General features: G+C 41.6%; 1 pseudogene; it reads right to left on the bottom strand.

Annotated features, from left to right (window-relative positions):
* Positions 1–1,453: 1,453 nt before the first annotated feature.
* LOC118842778 overlaps positions 1,454–15,851 on the bottom strand; it is a 47,070-nt pseudogene continuing 32,672 nt past the window's right edge.

The raw sequence follows: 15,851 nt of genomic DNA, 5'->3' as shown, positions 1-15,851 counted from the left end.
GAAAAATTTGCATCTCTAAATGTTTGTCTCAATAAAATAGAGAAAGAATAGACTAATGAATCGGATATGCAATTAAAAACTAGAAAAAGAACAAACTAAAAATCCCCAATTAAACAGTAAATGAAAAATCCTAAAAATTAAAAGTGAGATTAATGAAACTGGGAGTAAAAAAAAACCATTGAATTAATAAATGAAACTAGCATTGGCTTTATGAGGAAAAAATGAACAATTGGCTAATTTGATTAAAGAAAGGGAGAAGAAAACTAGAAAAGGGCAAATATGCCACTAACAAAGATGAAATTAAAACAAGTATAAGGAGTTATTTTTCCCAATTATATGCCAATAGATTCAACAATATAAGGTAAATGGAAGAATATTTACCAAAATATAAATTGCCTATATTAGCAGAAGAGGAAATAGAATATTTAAATAGGCATATTTTAGAAAAAGAAATTGAACAGGCTATAAATGAGCATAAGGCCAGATGGATTTACAAGTGAATTCTATCAAACATTTAAAAATCAATTAATTCCAATATTAAATGAATTATTTGCAATAATAGGCAAAGAAGGGATTCTTACAACGCTACTTCTTTGAAACAAATATGATACCGACACCTAAACCAAGAAGGTCAAAAATAGAAAAAGAAAATTATAGACCAATTTCATTAGTGACTATGGATGCAACAATCCTAAAAAAAAAAAAAAAGTACACGCTAAAGAGTTACAACAATATATTACAAAGATTATACGTTATAACCACTTGGAATTTATATCAGTAATGCTGGGATGGTTTAACTTAAAGAACACTATTAAGATAATTGATTATATCTCTGATAAAAGTTTTTTAAAGTTCATATGATTATATCAAGAGATGCAGAAAAAGCTTTTGATAAAGTCCAACACTCATTTTTACTGAAAACACTTGAAAGTATTGGCATAAAGGGATGGTTCCTCAAATTGATAAAAAGCCTTTGTCTAAAGCCATTGGCCAGCACTATTTGTCATGGGGATAAAGTAGAAGCCTTTCCAATAAGATCAGGTGTGAAAGAAGAATGCCCACTGTCACCAATCTTATTCAATATCGTAGTGGAAATCCTAGCAATAGTAATATGAGAAGAAAAAGAAACAGAAGGAATCAGAATAGGGAATGAGGTAATAAAACTATCTCTTTTTGTAGACAAGATGATGATAATCTTGGAAAATTCCAAAGAGTCAAATAAAGTTTGTTGAAAAAATTAATAATTTTATGAAAGTAGTAAAAAGTATAAAGTAAACACATATCAGTATACCTGTAGGTATCCAAAAAAAACTCTGCTAGAGGAGATAGCAAAAAATACCCCATTTAAAACAAATCTAGACAGTATAAAATACCTGTGACCATACCTGTGAAAACAAAATCATAAAAAAAATCTTATTATACAAATAAAAACAGATTTAAATAATTGCAGAAATAGAAAATGTTCAGCAAGCTCCTCCCACCACAGGCTCATATGACTCAGACTCAAAAGTAGGTCACATAGGCCTATTAATGGTTGGGAATGATTTTCCTATTACATTAACAGTACAAAAGGTTTCTCTCCAGTGTGGATTTTCCTATGTACTCTATTATAAGTCCTCCCTGTAAAAGCCTTTCCACACTATTGCATTCATAAGGTTTCTCTTCAGTGTGAATTCCGTTAAGTATGGTAAGACAGGTCCTCTGTGTAAAGGCCTTTCCACATTGATTGCGTTTACGTTTCTCACCAATATGGGTTTTCTGATGTTCATTAAGATGAGTCCTATGTGTAAAAGCCTTTCCACACCGATTACATTCATAAGGTTCCTCTCCAGTGTGGATTCTCTGATGTTCAGCTAGACTGGAACTGCCTCTAAAAGCCTTTCCACACTGGTTACATTCTTAAGGTTTTTCTCCACTGTGGATTTTCCATTGTTTAGCTAGACTGGAGCTGCCTCTAAAAGCCTTTCCACATAGATTCATAAGGTGTCTCCAGTGTGGATTCTCAGATGTTCAGCAAGACTGGAGCTGCCTCTAAATGCCTTTCCACACTGATTACATTCATAAGACTTTTCTCCACTGTGGATTTTCTGATGTTTAGCTAGACTGGAGTTGTGTCTAAAAGCCTTTCCACACTGATTACATTCAAAAAGTTTCTCTCCAGTGTGGATTCTCTGATGTTCCGTAAGATATGCCTCCTGTTTAAAGGCCTTTCCACACTGATTGCATTCATAGGGTTTCTCTCCAGTGTGGATTCTCTGATGTAAGGTTAGATGGGCCTTCCCTGTAAAAGCTTTACCACACTGATTACATACGTAAGGTTTCTCTCCAGTGTGGATTCTATGATGATGAACAAGACTGGAACTGCCTCTGAAAGTCTTTCCACACTGATTACATTCATAAGGTTTTTCTTCACTGTGGATTTTCTGATGTTTAGCTAGACTGGAGCTGCATCTAAAGGTCTTTCCACACTGATTACATTCATAAGGCTTCTCTCCAGTGTGGATTCTCTGATGTAAGGTTAGATGGGCCTTCCCTGTAAAAGCTTTACCACACTGATCACATATATAAGGTTTCTCTCCAGTGTGGATTCTCTGATGATAAACAAGACTGGAGCTGCCTCTAAAAGTCTTTCCACACTGATTACATTCATAAGGCTTCTCTCCAGTGTGGATTCTCTGATGTAAGGTTAGATGGGCCTTCCCTGTAAAAGCTTTACCACACTGATCACATATATAAGGTTTCTCTCCAGTGTGGATTCTCTGATGCACACTGATCACATATATAAGGTTTTTCTTCACTGTGGATTTTCTGATGTTTAGCTAGACTGGAGCTGCATCTAAAGGTCTTTCCACACTGATTACATTCATAAGGCTTCTCTCCAGTGTGGATTCTCTGATGTAAGGTTAGATGGGCCTTCCCTGTAAAAGCTTTACCACACTGATCACATATATAAGGTTTCTCTCCAGTGTGGATTCTCTGATGATAAACAAGACTGGAGCTGCCTCTAAAAGTCTTTCCACACTGATTACATTCATAAGGTTTCTCTCCAGTGTGGACTCTCTGATGTTCAGCTAGACAGCAGCTGCCTCTAAAAGCCTTTCCACACTGATTACATTCATAAGGTTTTTCTTCACTGTGGATTTTCTGATGTTTAGCTAGACTGGAGCTGCATCTAAAGGTCTTTCCACACTGATTACATTCATAAGGCTTCTCTCCAGTGTGGATTCTCTGATGTAAGGTTAGATGGGCCTTCCCTGTAAAAGCTTTACCACACTGATCACATATATAAGGTTTCTCTCCAGTGTGGATTCTCTGATGATAAACAAGACTGGAGCTGCCTCTAAAAGTCTTTCCACACTGATTACATTCATAAGGCTTCTCTCCAGTGTGGATTCTCTGATGTAAGGTTAGATGGGCCTTCCCTGTAAAAGCTTTACCACACTGATCACATATATAAGGTTTCTCTCCAGTGTGGATTCTCTGATGATAAACAAGACTGGAGCTGCCTCTAAAAGTCTTTCCACACTGATTACATTCATAAGGCTTCTCTCCAGTGTGGATTCTCTGATGTAAGGTTAGATGGGCCTTCCCTGTAAAAGCTTTACCACACTGATCACATATATAAGGTTTCTCTCCAGTGTGGATTCTCTGATGATAAACAAGACTGGAGCTGCCTCTAAAAGTCTTTCCACACTGATTACATTCATAAGGTTTCTCTCCAGTGTGGACTCTCTGATGTTCGCTAAGATGGGCCTCCCGTTTAAAGGCCTTTCCACACTGATTGCATTCATAAGGTTTCTCTCCAGTGTGGATTTTCTGATGATTAATAAGAATGGAACTTCCTCTGAAAGTCTTTCCACACTGATTACATTCATAAGGCTTCTCTCCAGTGTGGATTCTCTGATGTACAGCAAGTGTGGCGCTCTCTCTGAAAGCCTTTCCACACTGATTACATTTATAAGCTTTCTCCTTAGTGTGGATTCTCCAATGAACAGCACAGATTTCTCTCCAAGTGAAGTCACAGGGACCATCACCCATGAATCTTTGCTCCTGAGTTCCTTCCACAGATAGGCTTAGGACTACAGGAATCTTCTTCACTTCAAGTCTGATCTCTCCTTCTGAAAGAAACATGCAAGAAAACATATATACACGGACCCATATATAATTATATCCCATTCCCTTCATTGGCAGAACACAAACTCCTTTATATGCTCTTTCCCTAGGCAAAAAGAAAGGTCTTCAAACTTCAAAAGTCTTCAAATGGGCAGAACCAATTATTTCAAAATGCCATTAGCTCACATCCCAAGGATGATTTACTTTACAAAGAGCTTGACACATGATTACATTGGATACTCACAACAAACCTCTGACAGAGGCGGAGTGTTCTTATCATATTTGAAACTGCCTCAATGAAGTCATCGTGGATTCCCCATAATCTTCATTCAACCAAGGCCATGAGCTCAGAATGGCTCAGTGACGACTCAAAATCCCAAACTTGAGACATGAACTCAAACCTGTGACTTAGCATGCTCTGTCCACAATATTAGAAAGGTTCCTCCCACTCAATTTTTCCTTTTCACTTTCATCATTTGCACTTTCAATACTTCCTTCACAGATATTATGCTACTTGGTGTACACATACTAAATATCCAAATTATTTCATGATCTCTCATATTTATAAATATGATACAATGTCCCTTGTAACAACTTTCAATCTTTTTTTGTTGTTGCAGTATTTGAGGTCACATGAAGAGTACCAGTGTTGTTTTTTGAATTTACCTAAAACAAGATTTTTTTCTGGCCTATTTAACTTTTTTCAGTTTTTTTTTAGCAAGGCAATCAGGGTCAAGGGACTTGTCCAGGGTCTCACAGCTAGTAATTGTCAAGTGTCTCTGGCTGAATTTGAACTCAGATCCTACTGATTCCAGGGCTAGTACTCTATCAACTGCACCATCTAGCTGCCCCTTGGCCTATTAATGTATTTTGATAATAACTTATTTCCTTTAAAAAAAACTGTCTCTAAATGCCTCTGCTCAATACAATAAAAATAAAATCCTTGTAATAAAGATTGTACATAGGGGCAGCTAGGTGGTGCAGTGAGTAGAGCACCAGTCCTGGAGTCAGGAGGACCTGAGTTCAAATCCGGCCTCAGACACTTGACACACTTACTAGCTGTGTGACCTTGGGCAAGTCACTTAACCCCAACTACCCTGCCTTCCCCCTTGCAAAAAAAAAAAAAAAAGGATTGTACATGAATAACCCATGTAAGATTGCTTACCATCTCAAGGAAGGGAGAGGGGAAGGATTGAAGGAATTTGGAATTTAAAATTTAATCAAATGTTTAAAAATTGTTCTAATATCTAATAGGAGAAAATAAAGTATCATATTAAAAATAACTGTTTGTACTTAAAAAAAATCTGCACAACACATCTTTAAAAATGCATTGCATTTCCCATGTCTGAAAATATGTGTCTCATACATGAATTTGGGTCTCTCATCCTTTGGTAAGGAAGTGGACAGCATGCTTCAGTATAAGTCCTCTTGAAGCCCTTTCCCATTTAGGAGTTCACAAACCCTTGGAGGTTCTAGACAGTGGTCCAAAGGATTTGAAGTAAAAATTTGTCAATGGTACCTTAAGCAATAAATAATCATCCAATTTTGTAGCTTAGATATTTATCCTCTGGGAAAAGCATGTGCATACTTCAACCATAATAAGATTCTTTCTGCAGGGATTCCCAGTCATGATGGTCAGGGATATATTGGGGCTAATGCAATAAGAACATCACACTCTGACTGCTTCTGACTGTATGCACCATTCTTTATTTCTAAACTCAACATCAAATTATTTCCAAACATGTAGGAAGGTTGGACATTCATGTGCAAATGATGACAGGCGTGCACAGACCCTCCCTAGCTGGCTGCCACTGTACCAGAGTAGTCTTCTCATTCCTGGGTTACCTTGTAATCACATCTCATCAAAGCTGTAATTACCAGATCAAGACATTACTTGGGTTGGCATTCTAGCAGCAGAGATCACAGGCTCTTTGGACCCATGATTGCTATGCATGCACAGTAGAGGCTACAATGAAACCATCCTGAACTGCCACAACCTTTCTACAAAAACCAATCGTAAAGTGCCCCTCATTACAATGCTAAGGTTGTTTTCTGACTTGGACCTTTATTGTTCACCTCCCTGTCAGCTTCTCAAAGGAACCTTTGGGCAACACAGATTAGTCATTCAGTAGAGTTTCAATGAAAGTGTAACTAGGTTTTCCACTGATATTAAAGTTATTCCTGTGGAAATATTATCCTCACAAAGGGGATTTTAAATATAAACCTTGTTTAAAAAAATCTGTGCAATTAACCTTCAAGCACATTTATCATTTAATATGTTACTTGTCATGAGCAATTAGAAAACTAAATCTTTAAAAGAATAACTATCAATTCATTTTATTGATTAGTTAGGGAACTAGAAAAAAAAATGAATTTCCATCATTTAGGATTGTCTTGGATCACTGCATTACTGAGAAAAGTTAAGTCATTCATAGCTCTTCATTAAGCAACACTGCTGTTGCTATGTACAATGTTCTTCTGGTTCTGTTTACTTCATTATGCATCAGTTCAGGTAAGTTTTTCCAGGTTTTTCAGATATCATTCTGTCATTTCTTATAACACAATAATATTCCACTACAGTCATATGCCACAGCTTGTTTAGCCACTCCCCAACTGATGAGCATGCCCTCAATTTCTAATTCTTTTCTCCACAAAAAGAGGTGTTACACATATTTTTGTGAAAATGAGTCCTTGTGCCTTTTTTTTTTGGAAGTCTTTGGTATATACACCTAGCAGTGGTATAGCTGAATAAAGGAGTATGCAGAGTGTTATAGCCCTTTGAGCAAGGTTCCAAATTGCTCTCCAGAATGGGGGGATCAGTTCACAACTTCACCAGCACTGTGTTAGTGTCCCAGTTTTCCCACACCCCTCCTATATCCAACATTTTCCTTTTTTGTGATATTAGCCACTCTGATCAGTGTGAGGTAGTACTTCAGTGTTGTTTTCATTTGCATTTCTCTGATCGATACAGATTTATTTACTCTACTTCCCCCCAATTCTGTTCTCCCTCTCAGACTGTTATTATCCTCACTCTTTGTCTCATTTTCCTGTTGAACTAAATGTATTTCCATTCCAAAACAGTCTCTTTTCAAGTAGATCAACTAAGAGTGAGGTTCATTTTCTGTTGCTTCTTCTCCAACTGTCTCCATGTTTTCTTACTACACTGGGAGCTCTCTGACAGCAGAGACTTTCTTTTGCCTTTCTTTGTAACCCAAAAGCTTAGCACAGCGCCTAAAACACAGGGTGCTCAATCAATCTTTACTGATTGCCTGACTGGGCCCAGGGCTGACAGCAGGCTCAGCCTCTCTCTCAATCACTGCATTCTAGACTCTCTCCTAATTGTCAAATCCATGTTCTCACTTCCATGTTGGTTCTCTTTCTTGCACCCATTCACCTGTAAGTAGTCACTTTTGTTAGGTTCTAACCCTGATGGAATCTGACCAGACCCAACACCGAAGACCACAGGGGCTTCTTTGTAAACTCCTGAAGGGTCTCATACCAGGGGACACCTTCAAGTCTCTAGCTCCCAGCTCTGTAAACTGAGGTCATCATCACCTCCATGAACCTGGTCAATGATTCTCTAAGAATGGGACAGAGACTGAGCCAGAGACCAGGAAAGGGATTTGGGTTGATGATTTATGCAAAGCTTAGCCTTGGGTTACTTCTAAGCAAGGCAGCAGCCTTCACTCCTACTCATGTGCTGCCTGAAGAGACAGAGAAAACCATGAAACCAGGCCGCCAATATCCACTACAGAATAGGCTGTGCAATCTCAGCTGGACCCTCACTGTCACACTGACATCTCCCTAACTAATTGCCCACGCCACTCACCAAAGCAGCTTTTCCAAAGTTTTGCCTTCACCCCCAACCCCCCATCATGGCTTGTTCTCTTCTCCCTACTCCACCCATCTGCACCTTCTTCCTTAAGAACTTGGCCTCCCATTTCATCGAAAAAACTGGACATTTACCAAAAGTTATCTTATTCTTCTTATCTCCCATTATTCAGTTGCCTTCATTTTCCTTTTTGGGCTCTGTATCAGATAAAAAGGACATCCTTTTGCTTGCTAAAGCAAATGTCATTCCATCCCTCATCGATCTTTGTATATTCTTCCCTTAGAATCTGTATTTTTCCACTAATTTCACTTTCTCCCACAATAAGGACTCCTTTCTTGCTGTCACAAAACCATTTCACTGAAAGCACATTCAGTGAACCTCTCAGCCCTATGAGCTATTGTCCAATATCTGTCCTGCATTTCATGGCCAAATAGCTAGAGAAGGCCATTTACAACTGGTGTCTCCAACTCCTTTCCTTTGCCTTCTTTGAAACTCTCTATAAGCTGGTTCTCAACTTTCCTGTTCAACTAAAACTTATTCCTCTAAAATAAGCAAAAATTCTGAAATTGCTAAATCCGATGGCCATTTCTTGAGGCTTGTTCTTCCTGACTGTTTTGCAGGCTTTAGCACTGTCATTAATCCCTTTTTCCTGATACTCTCCTCTGGAAGCTTTACTGACGCTGTTCTCTCCTGATCCCCCTTTTATGATACACAAAAAGAAACCCATTTTCTTTCCCCCAACCCTCCCATGTACTTACATTCCTAATGTTATTCAAGGCATCCTCACCAGTCCAGGCTCAGAGATGAAGTGTCATGCAGTCCTCATTGACTCTCACACATTCACACTCCTGATTCCATATTCACTTTGGAGCAAAGTCCTGGGATTCCAGTTGTGTGACATCTCTCCCATACACCCCCTACTCTCCCAGCACAGTCACTATTTTGATTCAGGACCCAATTGCCGCACACCTGAGATATTTCAGAGCCTGCTGATTGTTTTGGTTGCCTCATCTAACCCAGTCCAGTCAATCCTAAACCCAGCTGTCAGGTTGATCTTTCTAAATCTCTCATGTGATCATATCACTACCCACTCAAGAACCTCCTCTCATTCCCCAGCAAAAGGATCCAATGTAAAATCCTCCCTTGGGCTGTGAAACACTTTCTCACCTCCCCATCTCCTACTCTTCCCGTCTTTTTTCACCCTGTCTCCCCCACCCCCGTATATGCTATAATCCAGTGGTATGGGCCTCCTTTCTGTTCTGTGAACAGGACACTCCCCCTCCTGACTCCCTGGATTTTTCTCACTATCCCTTTGGCCTAGAATGCTCATCCTGGCTTCCCTGAGGCCCCAACGAGAGCTCATCTTCCACAATAAGCCCTTCCCAGTCTTCCCCACTTTAGGGCCTTCCCTCTCTTGCCCAGCTCCAATTTAACCTGTCCACACTGGCTTTCTACACAGTTATTGGACTGTTCACCAGAGTGAAATCCAGGAGTACTGAGGATGTTTCTTGCATCTGTTTATGACCCCGGGGCTTAGCAAAGAACCTGGCATGCAGCAAGATCTTAATAAATGGTGGGTTTGAAGAAGGTCTAAGAAAGAGCTCATCTTGGACAGCCTTTGGCTCTTTTGGCACATTTAGGAGATTTCATTCCCCAAATTCCAAATACCAACATATTATAAGCTGATAAATTTATCCCTGGAAGGGAGCTAAAAGGCAATGGGGTGTAACCCCCTGGGGAAACTGAGGCTTCATGTTTCAGTGACTGGCCCAGGAAGACACTGCTAATAAAAAAAATCTGAAAAAGAATTCCAAGGCAGGCTTTCCTGCCCCCAAATCTAGTAGTTCTTTCACCACAACACAGAGCAGACTCTCATAATCACAGATCTCATATACCAGTTTTCACCTCACTCACCTGGACAGAGGTTCCTCAGGCCTTCTTGCTCCAGCATCCATGCTTCCTCCCTTTGCTTAAAATAGGAGATCACATCTTCTCTGGGAACTGGAAACCCTGGGCATGGGGAATTAGGGAAGAGGATGGAGAAAAAACTTGTGATTCAGTTCTCTTTAGGGAAAGAGGTGTGGATACAGAGCTGCTCCATTTTGAAGATCACTCTATTCTGGTCACACAGAGGAGTCCATACTGACCCATTAGTGCTTGTGATGCAAGTGACTCAAAGTAGGATATGTTGTACAACCTGTTCTGAGAAACAGCCAAACCCTCTGCCCCCATCCTGTTATGCTCCGTTCTGGCAGGAATTCCTAGACCCAAAACTGGGAAAAAGGGTAGTTGTGTCAGATCAGCCTCAAGTCCAAACAACAGGGACCTTGATGAATCAGCCTTTGCCCAGTCCCCCTACCTGGCTCTTCACCCCCTGAAAGCTATATAAACCTTGTGTGCTGTTCATTGAGGGGTGTTTGCCCCCTTGGGTGAGAGTCTCCTGCTGGCAAACTCAACCTACTTAGTCCAAATTTTATTTCTCAGTAGGTCTTAGTTATTCCTGGCATCCACAGGGGCATTCAAGCAAGAACCCCAGGGTGGTTCCCAAGAATCCTGTGGATAGATTGCACAGCATTAATTTTGGGGGGTTCTGTGGAGAGGTGGGACAGAAAATCATGAACCCCTTTGGAGTCAGAGAATTTCATTTGTGCACCTTCTTCATGAAAGGATGGATTCATGGCATAGTTTTCACTGTCTAGAAATCAGAGGAAGGTGGTATTGCAGTGGAGAGAGCCCTGGGTCTGGAGTCAGCAATGCCTGGCTTTTTAAATGCAGCCTCAGACACTTAGTGATTGATAGGTGTGCCCCTGGAGAAGTCACTTAACCTCTGTTTGCCCCAGTTTCTCAAGGGTAAAATGGGCATAATAACATCACCTAACCTGGAAGGTTATTATGAGGATGAAGAGACCTGATATTGTAAAGAAAGCCCTGGGCCAAGCCCCTGGCAAACAGCAGGTGAATGTAAATGCTCATTCCCTTCCCTTCCTGCCCCTGTGCTGGAAGTTTAGCAAAACATGAAGGAAGATTAAGGACAAACCTGCTATGCCAGCCACATGAGAGAGCTGTAAACTATCAATGTATGCTTGTTAAACAGAAGAATATTCCAAATATTAGGCTCATCCTAAAGAGGATGGGGCTGCAAGGAAAAGCTGCCTGGGCAATTTTCAGAGATTTGGCAGCAAAATTCATGTCCAGGTAGAGATTAGACCAAACAACCCCTGGCACTGGTTCCATATCTGAGATTCTTCCACACTGATTGGAGCTTTGACCTGAAGATGTCTAGAATTGGTAAGAGACTGCATCAGGAGCAGCAAAGGAAACCCTCAGCTTCCTATCACACAGTGCAAAGACTTTTTGTAGGAAAACCAGGTTGCATGAGGAGTCTGTCTCTTGGACACAGGAGATATACACTTTCTCTAATAACTGATAGATGCTCTAGACACTGCACACTAGAGAATGAAGACATTCCCTTTGATTGCAGACTCAGTGTGAGCAAGGGAAGTGTCCTTACCCAGGAAGAGCAGGTTCTGGGCATTCTCCAGCATGACCTCCTTGTACAACTCCTTCTGAGGATGGTCCAAGAGGCCCCACTCCTCCTGGGTGAAGTCCACAGCCACATCCTTAAATGTTATTGTCTCCTAAATCATGAAAAATCATAGGGCACAGAGTGAAAGACTCGTCAGGGTTATACATATATTTCAATTCTCATCAATTCATAGGAGGAAATTTAATAGTGACCCCTTGAAACCAGTCAGTAAGAATCCCATGGAATTTTGAGTAAATTCATGTTCATATTCAAATTTGAGGAAATATCATAAATTATAATAGAGTCGAAAAATGTCTTATTGTGGAATGTGTCTCACTGTGGAATCAGGGAGAAAATGTGTGTTCTATCTGTGAGGCAGTATCATCCACGGAGGAGAAAGAGAGAGGGCGATGTGAAATTCCTTCCTTATCAGAACTGATGTGAGAGAGACTAAAGAAAAGTCCATGAGAAGCTGGCAGGTACACTACATTCTGGGGGAAAGAAAGAGAAACATTCAATGTAATCACTGAAAAGAGAATGAAGACAAAGAAAAGATCAAGTCTGCTTCCTGAATGGCTGAAATAAAGTCTTATCTACACGAAAACCTGAAGAGGAAGCTAGAAAGATAGTCATCAGAATCTGGACTGCACTGGGTAGTATGAGACAGTGCCCAGATGAGCCTGTGTTCGCCTCAGTCCTCCAGCTCTCTTGGCCATAATGAATGCTCATGCTGGGGACCTGCAAGCTTTCAGTACTCCTCAAGTGGTCTCATCTGTGGCAAGGTTGATGGAGGCTTCCCTTGCCCACAATGGCATCCTAGTTCTGCAGGCTCCTGATCTGTTTTGCAGACTTTTTGGCAACAGTAAATCTACTGAACTTGGCCACTATCAGCCAGCTGGCAAGCTCTGCAGGTCCCATGTTAGTCTGTGATTCCTGCCCTGGTGATTCTTGCGCATGTTTCTGACAGGGCTAGGAGCTGGGACTGAGCTCCCGTTCCCATCCTGGGATCTGAGCCACACCAATAATGGATCCTGAACTTGCTTCTCTCTAGGTATTCCATGTAGAGCCTCCAACTGCTCCTCACTCCAAAGGTTGCCCTAAGGCCCAGGTCCTCACCTATCCAATCCAAGCCTAGGTAGTAGGCAACCAAGTTGTCACTTAGCACCTGTCCCAAGTCACATGGGGGCACAAGCTAGGTTCCTCCGCTCCTCACACTCTCTCTCCTCCACATTCCATCTGTTGTCCAGCTCTAACTGATTCCACCTGTGCCACATCTCTCATAAATGATCACTTCTACCCCACCTAACACTGCCCCCACCAAGGTCCAAGCCTTCATCACTTCACACTAGGCCTTTGTTACAGTCTGCTGGTGGGTCTGCCTGCCTCAAGCTTCTCCCACTCCAATCTGTCCACTAAAGTGATTGTTCCTAAAGGGAAGCTCTGACCATGTCACCATCCTGCCCCTCTACTCAATAACCACCAGTACAAAACACAAATACAAAAGTCATGCAAAACCCTTTAGGACATAGTCCCTACCTGGATGTACTCTTCTATCCAGTGACCCTGGCCTCCTGACTGTTCCCTAAACAAGACCCTCCATCTCTCAGCTCCACACATTTTCAGTGGCCAGCCCCATTTCATTGGACAGCCCCACTGTCACACTCTTCCTCCTCATCTCTGCCTAATGTTGCTCTTGTTGCTCAGTCATGTCAACCTCTTCATGATTTGGGGGTGTCCTTGGCAAAGATGCTAGAGTGATTGGCCATTGCCTTCTCCAGCTCATTTTACAGAGGAGGAAACTGAGGCAAACAGGGTCAAGTGACTTGCCCAGGGTTACACAGCTTGTAAGAGTCTGAGGTCAGATTTGAACTCAGGTTTCCTGACTCCAGGCCTGCCAGTCTACCCACTGAACCTTCTAGCTGCCCTACCAGCTGCTCTGGCTGTCTTATGTCCCAACTTCTGTCTCATCTATGGAACCCTTTCCCCTCTTAGTTCTAGTGCTTTCTCTCTCTTAATTAGTTCCGAGTCTGCACCATTCCCCAATAGGCTGTGAGGGCCTTCAGTAAATGTATAGTCTCTTGCCTCTTTACGTGTCCCAAGCACTTCAGGAATGTTTGCTGATCAATTATCTTAGTGACAGATTTCTTCCAGGAGCTTTCACCTTCCTCCTCTACCAAGAGCACTGGTCCAGGAGTCAGGAAGACTAACCTTGGGGATGACCTGGGCTCACATGAAGCCTCACACACTCATAGCTATGTGATGCTGGGCAAATCCCTTAACATCTGGGTCAGTTTTCTCAACTTATGTAAACTGAGGATAATGTCTCTGGGCATGGCAGAGTCAAGATGGCAGAGTGAGGAAGGAATGCATTTAACTCCTCTCCACAAACAGCTAAGAGATATGGACAATGTATCAGACTAAATCCTGATTGGGAAAACCCAAAAAACCTGGGACTCCTGGGTCCAGGTTGGCAGGGAGGAAAAGGGGAGGTACATGGAGTAACAAGGCAAGAAGATTCAGACCCAAATCAGGGAACTGCAACAGGATGGCTGCCACTGGCAGCTCTCTCCCCCTCTACCCACACCTAGCTCACAAAACCAGGGTCAAGGGAATCTGTGCCAAGCACTGGAATTCCTGTGTAGGGAGACTCTGGGGAATGAGGCAAGGAGGAGTGCCTCAGGCCTGGGATGCCAAGCAAGGCCTGCCTTCCAATGTCCAGCCCAGCCTGCAGTGGAATAACAAGGCAGGAATCACAAAATAAAGAGAAGCTTACATTCCTGCCCCTCTGAGCCACCCAGCAGAGCTCATTAGTTGGCCACAACTAGGGACACAGACTGGCAGCAGTCCGCTCTTACAGAGACTCAAACCCAGCTCAGAAACTTGGAGAGCTCAGAGTAGGAGGGCAATAATCTGATTTTGCTCTGGATCAGACCCCTTTGGGAATACTGAGAGCTCATAGGCCTCTATCCTGCCCCTAGAATAAGACAACCCTCAGGACCTGAGTAAACACCCAAAAGAGCAGCCCAGACATTCCCTCCAAGGTGCTGTAGAGGAAGTAGACTGAAAGAATGAGCCAACAAAAGAAGAACCCCACCATAATGAATGGTTATGGCACCAGAGGAAGTGAAGACACAAATATGGGCAAGGGACTCATATCTACAAGCAATGCCTCCAAAAAACACAGCTTGGGCACAAACTCAACCAAAATTTCTGGAACCACTGAAGCAAGAGTTAAACATGTTTATAAGTGGAATGAGAGTGCTTAAAATGGAAACAAAGTGAATGGTGAGGGAAAAAGAATCAAGGAGGTAACAGATTGGTACAAGGATTACAAAACCATGGTCAAGTAACAAACTCTAAAACTTTGAATACAAGAAATAGAAGCCACAAGGCAATAACAGATATCAAAACAAATTCAAAAGGTTGAAAAAAAAACAGAAGAAAATGTCAGTTATCTCATAGTAAAACACAACTCACACAGAAAAGAGAACATGGGAAAATTTAAATAACATTGGACTAGCTGAATGCCATTTAAAAAAGAAGCCTCGATATGAAATTTCAAGAAATCTTAAAACTGCCGAGACGTCTTACAACCAGAGCAGAAAGTCAAAATAAACCACAGATCACTTCCTGAAAGAAACGTCTGAAATGGAAACTCCCAGGAACGCCACTGACAAAAACACAGAACTACCAGGTTGTAATAACAGGCGAATGAGAAAAATACAGCAAGCAGTCAGAAAAATAAACAAAAAGCCAAAAACCAAAGGCCACAGAGCTTAGAATAGGATATGCAAGAAGGTAAAGGGCATGGTCTTATAACCAAGAGTCATTTACCCAACAAAACTGAGTATAATGATATAGGGGGAAATGACCCTTAAGGAAAGGACTTCCAAGCATTCGTGATGAAAAGACTATAACTGCAGAGGGCTTTTGAAGTTCAAACACAACTGAAAAGAAACATAAGAAAGTAAAGAAGCTTGAACTAGCCTAGGGGAATAAAAAAAATCAAGGATAAACTGCTTTTATTCAAATATGGGGAGGTGACATGTGTCCCCTCTGATCTCTCTCGGGGCTTAAAGAGAGAATCAAATTAGTGAAGACCTGGGAGGTGTTCTGGTATGTCTTGATCTTAAGGAAAAGACCGAAAGGGAGGAAGAGGAATACACCGATGTGGGTGGACAACATGTGGGTTGGGGGGTTAGGGAGGCAGTGCTCAAGACACCAGGGTGCTAAAGAATCAGCTTACAACACAGAAGATGGGAGCAGGATAGTGTTGTTATGATTGGAATTATTTTCAAGTGTATTTTGTAAAGAAATGACCCATAAGGCAGGTGTCACCAGCTTCATGAACCATCCTCTATGTCTATGGAAATAGCCTGG

The sequence above is a fragment of the Trichosurus vulpecula genome, chromosome 3 (assembly GCF_011100635.1).
Source record: "Trichosurus vulpecula isolate mTriVul1 chromosome 3, mTriVul1.pri, whole genome shotgun sequence".
NCBI classification, from domain to species: Eukaryota; Metazoa; Chordata; class Mammalia; order Diprotodontia; family Phalangeridae; genus Trichosurus; species Trichosurus vulpecula.
Note: the sequence above shows the minus strand (reverse complement) of the source record. Positions and strands in the feature narration are given on the sequence as shown.